Source organism: Palaemon carinicauda, chromosome 28 (assembly GCF_036898095.1).
Source record: "Palaemon carinicauda isolate YSFRI2023 chromosome 28, ASM3689809v2, whole genome shotgun sequence".
In the NCBI taxonomy this organism is placed as follows: Eukaryota; Metazoa; Arthropoda; class Malacostraca; order Decapoda; family Palaemonidae; genus Palaemon; species Palaemon carinicauda.
This window is the reverse complement of record NC_090752.1, coordinates 43904998-43914997: the sequence shown is the minus strand read 5'-3', so window position 1 is coordinate 43914997 and position 10000 is coordinate 43904998. Positions and strand designations below refer to the sequence as shown.

The window sequence follows — 10000 nt, the reverse complement described above, 5'->3', positions numbered from 1 at the left end:
TGCGTGTGTGTGTGTGTGTGAGTATGCATGGAAGGAATAATGAGACAGAAAAAGAGCAACATGGAGACGAGAACTAACTGAAGAAGAGTATACCAGAACAACATAAAGAAATGAACATGGGCAGGACATATAATGAGACAATAGATGGACATTAGGAATAACAGAATAAGTCCCTAGATATTGCAAACGAAGCAGAAGGAAGCGAAGACGATGGATTAACGAGATAAGAAAATTCGCGGGTACAGACAAGCATAGAAAGACCATAAACAAACACAATTGGAAGGACATGTCTGAGGCCTTTGTCCTGCAGCTGACTAGCAACGGCTGATGATGATGCTTGTGTATGCGTAAAACCAAGTATAAAAAAATTAAACGATCAAAATACAAGAATAAATCCAGACCAAGAGTTAGGTACTAAGACGCCATTAGTCACAACTTGCGTTGGCAATCCCCTTCTCGTCTCAGCTGGAGCCCTCCCGTCGAATCCCGCAGAGAAACCAATAGACATTCTTCAAAGGATCCTCCCTCTTACGGAGATGAAGTTCCACCAACACAATGATCGTCCTCAATATCACTGAGGAGCTTTCCTATTCCCGTCTTTGACCTGAAGTAGAGCTCGAATAGGGGAGTCATCCCTTACGCTAAAGATGGGGAATGTCCTATTATGCGAGAATTGGGGAGGATTTGATTATGGTAAAAGATAGGGAATAGTTCGTTAGAAAAATGGGGGAATGGCTTCCTTGTGTGAAAATATGGGGGAGTACCCCATTTCCATGGGAATACACCATTAGGAGTAGTGCGTGCGCAATTATGCAAAAATAGGGAGTGCACTATCACGCAAAAAAAAAAAAAAAAATTTACACCATCATGCATAAAAATTGGGAGTGCACCATCGCTCAAAAAATGCGAGTGCCATTTGGACAAAAATAGGGACTGCGTTATTACTCAAAAAATGAAGAGGGTATAAATATATTACATTATTGCAGAACACATGTATACCACGAAGCCACTCTTCCTCCTACGAAGTCTTCAACACGCACTATGCAAAAAAAAAAAAAAAAAAAAAAAAAAAAAAATAGGGATTACAAAATCATGCAAAAAAATAATTGTGTGCCATCATGCAAACACAGATATCATTAGCGAGTGCGCCATTACTCATAAAATATAAAATGTACAATTAAACAAAAAATTACAAAATGTGGGAGTGTGCCACTAGCCTAGGTGCAAAACTGCAGGCTTTATATATCACAAAAAAAATGGAATTATGCTGGAAGCCCCAATAATGAAGAAAGGCAGTCCTCGACAGGTCCCAGTGTTGCATTGAGTAAGAAAAAATATATGATCAAGTTTGAATACCAGAAAATATTTGGGAGGACTACACTGTTGAAAAAACAGGATGTGCAGCGCTTCACTGAGGAAAGAAGGTGAATTTTTGGGGTTCGTTAATGAAAAAGGACGTGTGATCGCCACTACATAAAGAAAAAAGGGTGCACGTTATTCAAGTAAAATGACATGTGGGCTGGCCATTACTTAAGTAAAATGACTTAGGAATGGGCCATTACATATGTAACATGACTTTCGTGTAGGCTATTACTCATGAAAAATTACTTGAGTGGGCCATTACATAAGTAAAATGACTTCCAGGTAGGCAATCACTAAGAAATATTACTTGTGGGTGGGCCATTACCTGAGTTAAAGGACATTATGTGCAAGTCATTATTTAAGTAAAAGCATGTGTGGGGGCACCATTACTTAAGTAAAAGGGCCTGTGGGCGCACCATATTTTAGTAAAACGACTTTTTGGTGGCCCATTGAGTAAAAGGACTTGTGTGCACATCATTACTTGAGTAAAATGACTTCTAGATAGGCCATTACTTGAGTAAAAGGATGTGTGCGCGACATTTAAGTAAAAAGATGTGTGTGGGCCATTATTAAAGTAAAATGACGTGTGGGTTGCCACTACTTGAGTAAAATGTTGTGTGGTGGGCCATTACTTGAGTAAAAGGCCATCAGTGCGTGTCATTACTTAACTAAAATGACGTGTGGGTGTGTCATTACTAGAGTAAAAGGAAGTGTGGGTGTGGCATTACTAGAGTAAAAAGAAGTGTGGGTGTGGCATTACTCGAGTAAAATGATGTGTGAGTGCACCCTTACTTAATAAAAAAATTACTTATGGGTGAGCCATTACTTGATTAAAAGGACGTGTGCGCGCCTCACTACTTAAGTAAAAGGACGAGTGGATGTGCCATCAAGTAAAATTACATGCAGGTGTGTCATCAATTAAATAAAATTGTGTGCGTCATTATTTAAGTAAAAGGATGTATGGTTGCACCATTGCTTAAGTAAAATGGTATATGGGTGGGCAATTAGATAAGTAAAAGGATAAGTGTGTACTTCATTACACGCAAAGAAAACGACAATAGTAACATTTCGATAACAATTGGCTATTTGCGGCCAATTCAGTAACTACGATGGGAAATAGTCAAATAAATTTGCCTCTCCATACTGGAATGGAAACGACTCTACCATTTTTATTTGAAGCATAATGAAACATAAATCCTTAATAATGATTTTGGAAACATTTACATATAATTCAATGCGTTCATCTGAGCATTGATGTTTTTTATTCTTTAAAAAATCTAATTTCTTCGAATCATTTTGAAAAGTACTGAATCTAAAAACTATCTTGTAAAATCATTATTTACTGGAAAACAATTTCAAATAGATTGCTTTATTTTAATTTCCTTTGAAAATTTTCACAATATGAAAAATTATAAAACTGACGGTATATACCTGAAATCTTTCCAAAATTCAGAGCTTAGGAAGATAGCAGAGGCTGAGAGAGGAAATGGGCCATAAGAAACTGAAAAAAAAAAATCGATGAAATAGACAGATACGGAAAAGCCATTATTTAGAAAATAAATCAATGGACAAAAAAATTATGAAAAAGTTTTTTTGCGACGAAAAATAAACTTTGACAGGAAGTCGAAGAAGCCATCCCTTAAGTGTGTCCCTAATACCAGTCTAAGAAACGAGTGTCGTAAACATACCTTAATCAAGCAAAAACACGCCAGGAATGAAAGCTGTATAGCCAACGAAGCAAGTAATGAGCTGCTATTTTTCTTATTATGTAACAATAGTATACTGTATAATCATAAGGACCCAATATATAAAAGACAGTAATTAGTAATTGAAAAGAGATAAAAATATAATAGAGTAAAATAAATTACAATATGAGGAATAAATCGCCTCTTGGCACTAGGCTGTTTAGCAGTCTGTTAACTCAGCAAGATAAGAAAACGAGGCGTATATACACTCGAGCACACTCTTCTATCTTATTTCTCTTCCTCTTGTTTAATTTTAGTTTTTATAGTTTATAAATGAAACATCTAATTTAATGTTGTTTTTCTTAAGAAATTACAAAACATAATAAACAGAGGAGCAAGACTGATATGGAAGGTGTCCCACCTAGAGAAAGGATCACCCCTAAACTAATCTATTTACACTGGCTACCGATTAAAGCAAGAATTGAATTTAAAATAAGTACAATAACCCACCAAGTTATCAGAACCGGGCGTCCAAAATACTTAAGAGAATTGCTACACATTGTGCAGCCAACAAATCGTATCGACACGAGAATAGTTACAGATGGCTTGAAACTGTTGGAACCTAGATATATGTCCACTTTAGGCTCCAGGGCCTTTAAATATGCGGCCCCGAGACTATCTAATAAGCTCCCACGAAACATTCGAATGATTGAAGACATTCAGGATTTCAAGAGGAAACTGAAGAGTTTCTTATTTCATGAGTCTTTTGACAGCGACGATTTAACAGAAAATGAACAATATGTGATATGAAATGTTAAACACTCTGAACGAACAAGGTAAAACGACAGTGGAGGTCCTGTAGAGAGTGGGGTTCCACTGCTGTATGGGACCGGAAAAGCAGCCATCAAAGTAAGTATTACTTCTCTTGTAGTTTATTTATAACTTTGTTTCCTTTCCTTACTGAGCTATATTTCCTTGTAGGAGCCCCTGGGCTTATAGCATCTTGCTTTTCTAACCAAGGTTATAGCTTTGCTTTTAGTAATAATAATAATAATAATACCATCCTCTTCATGTTTCCTATCAACCAAATATATATCACTCCTAATGATATTACATTACCGAGGGGATTTAGCATTTATAAATCTATACTACTGATATAGGCCTATGCTCTTCTATTAGCCCAACTGGAGCAACGCCGAGGGAATACTTTTGACATTGACACTAGCTTTTGAACCATTAAATAATTTACATTAACATTTCCATAGGACCGTTTTTTTCTTCCTCTTCCATTATCATCTCGACTGCGTTATTGCCAATTTAATCATATTTACTAATGTGTGTCTATATTAAGAAAAATAATAATAATTAAAGTTCTTAATTTCCTCTCCCACCGTCATCCCTACATTGAGGAGTCGATTGCCCGATAGTCTTCTCCAATGACTTCTGTCAAAGGGATCCTCTTTCACTAAACCTCTTCTCTTTATGTTATTCTTCACCTTATCTCGCCATCTCATTCTCTGTCTGCTTTTTTATCTTCCTCTGATGATGATGATGATGAATAAATAATAATAATAATAATAATAATAAAATATTAAAATAATACTAAAATATTATATATATATATATATATATATATATATATATATATATATATATATATATATATATATATAATGTGAGAGAGAGAGAGAGAGAGAGAGAGAGAGAGAGAGAGAGAGAGAGAGAGAGAGATACAAAAAAAAAAAAACAAATCTTCCGATTCTCGTTAAGTCCTTAGGGATACCCGTATTCACTTGTCCGTCCAGGCAGCGACCCACTGCAGTTGACTACCAACCGGGTACGTAACTAACTGCTAGAGACCTGGTATCGATTTCGGGTCTTTGACTGATGAGATGAGGTTCCTGTAACCACCTTGACTGCAGCACAGTAACAATACAATATTCGGGATTTGAAAATTCCACCAAAGAAATATAATTCCACAATACGATTTAAATTCCAATACGAATAAACTTATAAACTTCTAGAATGTTCAAAACTCGCAAAAACCATATTCCACAAAAGTAGAATTTCATAAAAATACAATACATAGGCCTATGCAACAGTTAGTGACTGAGGAAAACGCGATAATCTTTTGATCCTATCAGTGCACTCCAAAGCTCATTAAATAGTAACCACAATTTATGATTAATCGCTTAAAGAGGGAAATCACCCAAGGGATTTTAAGATTACATTTATAAAGAAATCCCATAATGCACGTATCGTTGTCCATATTTCCTTTTAATGCAGGGGATTGGAAATAAGATTAATAACCAACGCACAGATGAATAAATAGCAAACAAATAGAATGCAAGGATAATAGACCAATAATATTACCCTTGGCTGAATGTAGCATGACGAAATGGTTTCCCGGCTTACCCCTCAAAAGAAGTCCTTTAAAGATAACCACAAGAAAATCTGACCAGAATAATAATTTTGTGGAACAACCAAAGATTTATTGATTGGGTAATAGAACTAGCGGCATCCCCTCAGTATCGGACTAGATATGTTGATATTGTTATAACTAGTTTTGTTATTTTACCTTCAGCTAAAATTGTTTCAGTAAATAAACTGTCCAATTATATATGTTCCACATTATTATTATTATTATTATTATTATTATTATTATTATTGAATACGGAAAATAATCACGCAAATTAATGTAAACACAAGAATTTTGCAATGGAATATTATCTCACGTAAAACCAGTAGGCCTACGGGGAAAATTCGATAAACAGACAGGCTCTTCTTATCCAAATAAAAAGTTATTAGTCTTATTATCATAGCGTTCACATCATTGGCACAAAAAAACCTACTGAAATACAAGAGGACATTGCCAGAGGAAGAAACATCGGAAATGATAAATTAAACAAGAGAGAAATCAAAAGGTTGTCGATGGTTTAGGGGCAACAGTAACCTTTCTATCCAACAAGGGTAAAATGTATGGCTACCGTGGGCAAAAAGTATGTATGGAGTCAAAGTCTATACACTTCTTAACATTTCTCTAGCGTTACAGTATGCATAACATTGAAAAAAGGTTATAAGCAACTGGACTCTTTGACACTTGAAATATTACATTAAGGAAAAAAAATCATTATTGCAAAATATCCAATAATTAAATCTTTATTGAACAGAGTAGTTATACCTAGGTAAAATAGCACACTCATCTACTTATGCCTCATATATATATATATATATATATATATATATATATATATATATATATATATATATATATATATATATATATATATATATATATTACCAGCCAAGCTACAACCCTAATTGAAAAAGCAAGATACTGTAAGCTCAAGGGCTCCAATAGGGAAAAATAGCCCAGTGAGGAAAGGAAATAAGGAAATAAATAAATGAGAATAAATTAACAATAAATCATTCAAAAAACAGTAACAACGTCAAAACAGATATGCCATATATAAACTATAAAAACTCATGTCAGCCAGGTCAAAATAAAAACATTTGCTGCAACTTTGAACTCTTGAAGTGCTACTGATTCAACTACCCGATTAGAAGATCATTCCACAACTTGGTAACAGCTGGAATAAAACTTCTAGAATACTGTGTAGTATTGAGCCTCATGATGGAGAACGCCAGACTATTAGAATTAGCTGTCTGCCTAGTATTACGAACAGGATAGAATTGTCCAGGGAGTTCTGAATGTAAAGGATGGTCAGAGTCATGAAAAATCTAGAGAGAGAGAGAGAGAGAGAGAGAGAGAGAGAGAGAGAGAGAGAGAGAGAGAGAGAGAGAGAGAGAGAGAGAGCTCATTATATTCCACATTCTTTATTCATTTAAAAATGTTTTGAAATTCTACATCACGACCACTGAGTTGCTACACACCACGTTCCACCTATGTCCACTAAACTCTTCTAGACCCGTTTAGGCCTATTCGGCATAAACATTGGAACAAAGGTAAAGACATCTCTATAAAATATACTAAACTATATCAAAGCAGTTTGTTATTATTATTCGTCTGAATATGAAGACCTTTCGCTTTCCTTATGAATAAGGAAAATCAGAAATAATGCCGTATTCAAGTTCCGGTATACCAATTAACGCGATAAGAAACACGCATACTTGGAAGATATAAAAGTAAAACAGCTATTACACTATAATGAAGGTCAAATTTGTCCATCAGAAGGAGTGAAAAGAAATTGGGAGAAAAGAGGGTGGACTGGATAGAGCTGAGAAGGGCTAGACACTAGCCAGCCAGGACTTCCTTGGCTAGCAGCCCCTCCCCCATTACCAACACACCCACCACTTTTTATACAGTAGCCTACAACCTTGGATTTCGACGAGGCATTTGATAAAAATGGTAATTACTACGACTTACTTTGTCAATATCTCCTTCAACTTGGTCCTAGTCATAATTACTCTAAGAAATGATCACAAATTATACATTATAATACTTCATCTTAAAGTTCCTTAATCTACTATTACTAGGTCTATCTTGATTTTAGATTTAAGCTAACTTTTCACTTCGTAGTTCTTATATCAAAAATATTTATAGCGTGGATGAAAACGTAATTGGTGTATTAACTGCATGCAAGGCCTTCCATCGCCTTAACAATGACAGGAAAAGGATACGAATTATCCCTCTTTTTGAGGCTTCTCATTGTTTACAAACATCCCACAAGTTAGAGAAAAAAAGTAGCATAGTGGTAGTAACAAAATGTGATCTGAAGGCGAATTGTTGTTAACTATTATGTAATTACTTGTTGAAATACACTGAAACAGTCAAGAAATAAATCCATATGACTAATCTAGGAAGACATACTTTCGAACCACAAAGAAAACGTAAAAGGATTGGGGTACCTTGATCAATTCTGGGCATCACCTGTGTAGCATAGCACATGAAAGAACTTTTTTATTTCTTCTGTTGATGTTTAAAAGTATCGTTTTCACGAACTCTTCGAAAATCCACAAGCACTAACGATATTGCAATTCATTTAACACTGTCCTCTTAAACGAATCAACGGGAAAAAAAGTAATGAATAACAACACCGTGCAATCACTTCGACATTAACAGTGTGACACACACCGTTCCATGTTCGGAACTATCACCTGTTACACACACTGGAGCGCATATACCTGTGTGTTGGCTTTGGGTTGCTCAACACTTGTGGCAGTTGAGTTCCTTGTGTCAATTACAATATTTTGCGCAAAATTCGGGTCAAATTTGATTACACAGATTATATACATGCATCGCTAATCAATTGCCTCCGTACTGTTTCCCTTTGTTCATTTACTTTTCGTTGGGATTTCTTAGATAGTTATGTTAAATGTAACTAAAAATGGCTACCTGGTATCTATGATTCAACTCCCCCACGAGAGTTTCATCTAACAGCGTTCGCTTCCAAAGCATTTCGTCTTCTTCGTTCGCCATAATAGTAATCATAGGATGAGGGGAGGTCTTATTGACCGAAAGTTATTTTGGTTCTAGGGGCCTTTGAAGATTAATCGCATCAAATTTTCTTGCTCACATTAATTCCAGACTTTTGGCGGGTTATTTTCCTCTTGAAGTTTAGGCTACAGGAATGTGTACCGTAAATTAGTGTAATGTGTTGCTTGTAAAATAAATGTTTTTGACAATTACCTGAGAAGAAAAAAAAATATATAAACAGACTATAGGAACAATGTCTTTTAATTTTTTAGATAGAATAGTAAGATTGGTGATAGAAAAGTTACAGTCGTCGATTGATTTCCTATAGATTGGCCAAAATATTGAGACAACCAAACGATCATTCATCGATCAACAACAGTTCCTTCTGGCCTTTTAAGGGGACATTCACATTGTTTTCATTAATCTACGAGACGAATCATCTATCAAGAATGATGCGATTTCGAGCAATGTTCTTTCCCAATCACGTAAGTGAAGCAGGCACGCTTGATGACCCTTTTAGACACAAAAACTCACGTCCGATAAACCGTTAGTTATTCGGAAAGCAGGGTCAAGTGAAAGAAGATCTGCTCAGGACTTGAATGGGTGATAGAATATGGCAGACATTGTTGGCATACACACGTTGTCAACATCGTTGTCAATGAGAATTGCTATACTATGTGGATGATGGGGGTAAGACATAGTGCTACATACTTATTGGGGAAATTGTTTGGCGCTTATGCACACACACGTAGAGGTTCTACAAATCTATGCACACACACACACACACACACACACACACATATATATATATAAATATATATATATATATATATATATATATATATATATATATATATATGTGTGTGTGTGTGTGTGTGTGTGTGTGTGTATGTATACTGTATATATATATATATATATATATATATATATATATATATATATATATATATATATAGATAGATAGATATATACAGTATATATATGCCTTATCAAAGTCTTGGAGCATAAGCTAGTTACAACTCAGGGACCATGGAAAGAATAATAATGGGATTAACACCAGGAGACGAAAAGAACAACATGATTACGAGAGGAAACTAAAGTAGATGATATGCTAGCAACATTTAAGAAAAAGAAATAGACATGGGCAGGACATATAATTAGAATGGACATTAATAATAACAGAATGGGTCATGAGATATCGCAAAGGAAGCAGGGGAAGGAAGAGAAGACGATAGATTGACGAGCTAAGAAAATTCCTGGGTATAGACTGCCAATATCAAATGCTGTACAGAAATCCCTTGACTGTGGTCAGGAAGTTCGTATGATTGGCCTTGATTTTAGTGCTGCCTTTGACCATGTTAATCATGAGGCCCTTCTTTTCAAACTCAAACAGTTGGGAATGGATGGGTCTTTTCTTAGCATCATTATTGAATTTTTAAGTAATAGATCGCAAAGAGTTGTTGTTGGTGTGCACCATAGTGAGTATAGGAATTTGATATCTGGTGTTCCTCAGGGT

General features: G+C 35.3%; 1 protein-coding gene across 1 annotated transcript in view; it reads right to left on the bottom strand.

Annotated features, from left to right (window-relative positions):
* The window catches only part of LOC137621539 (uncharacterized), a 162059-nt gene extending 153877 nt beyond the window's left edge, over nt 1-8182 (bottom strand). Inside the window, exon 1 of the mRNA XM_068351914.1 lies at nt 7917-8182. The gene's annotated coding sequence lies outside the window, so the exon portion shown is untranslated. The remainder of the gene's footprint in view (nt 1-7916) is intronic.
* Nucleotides 8183-10000: the final 1818 nt, after the last annotated feature.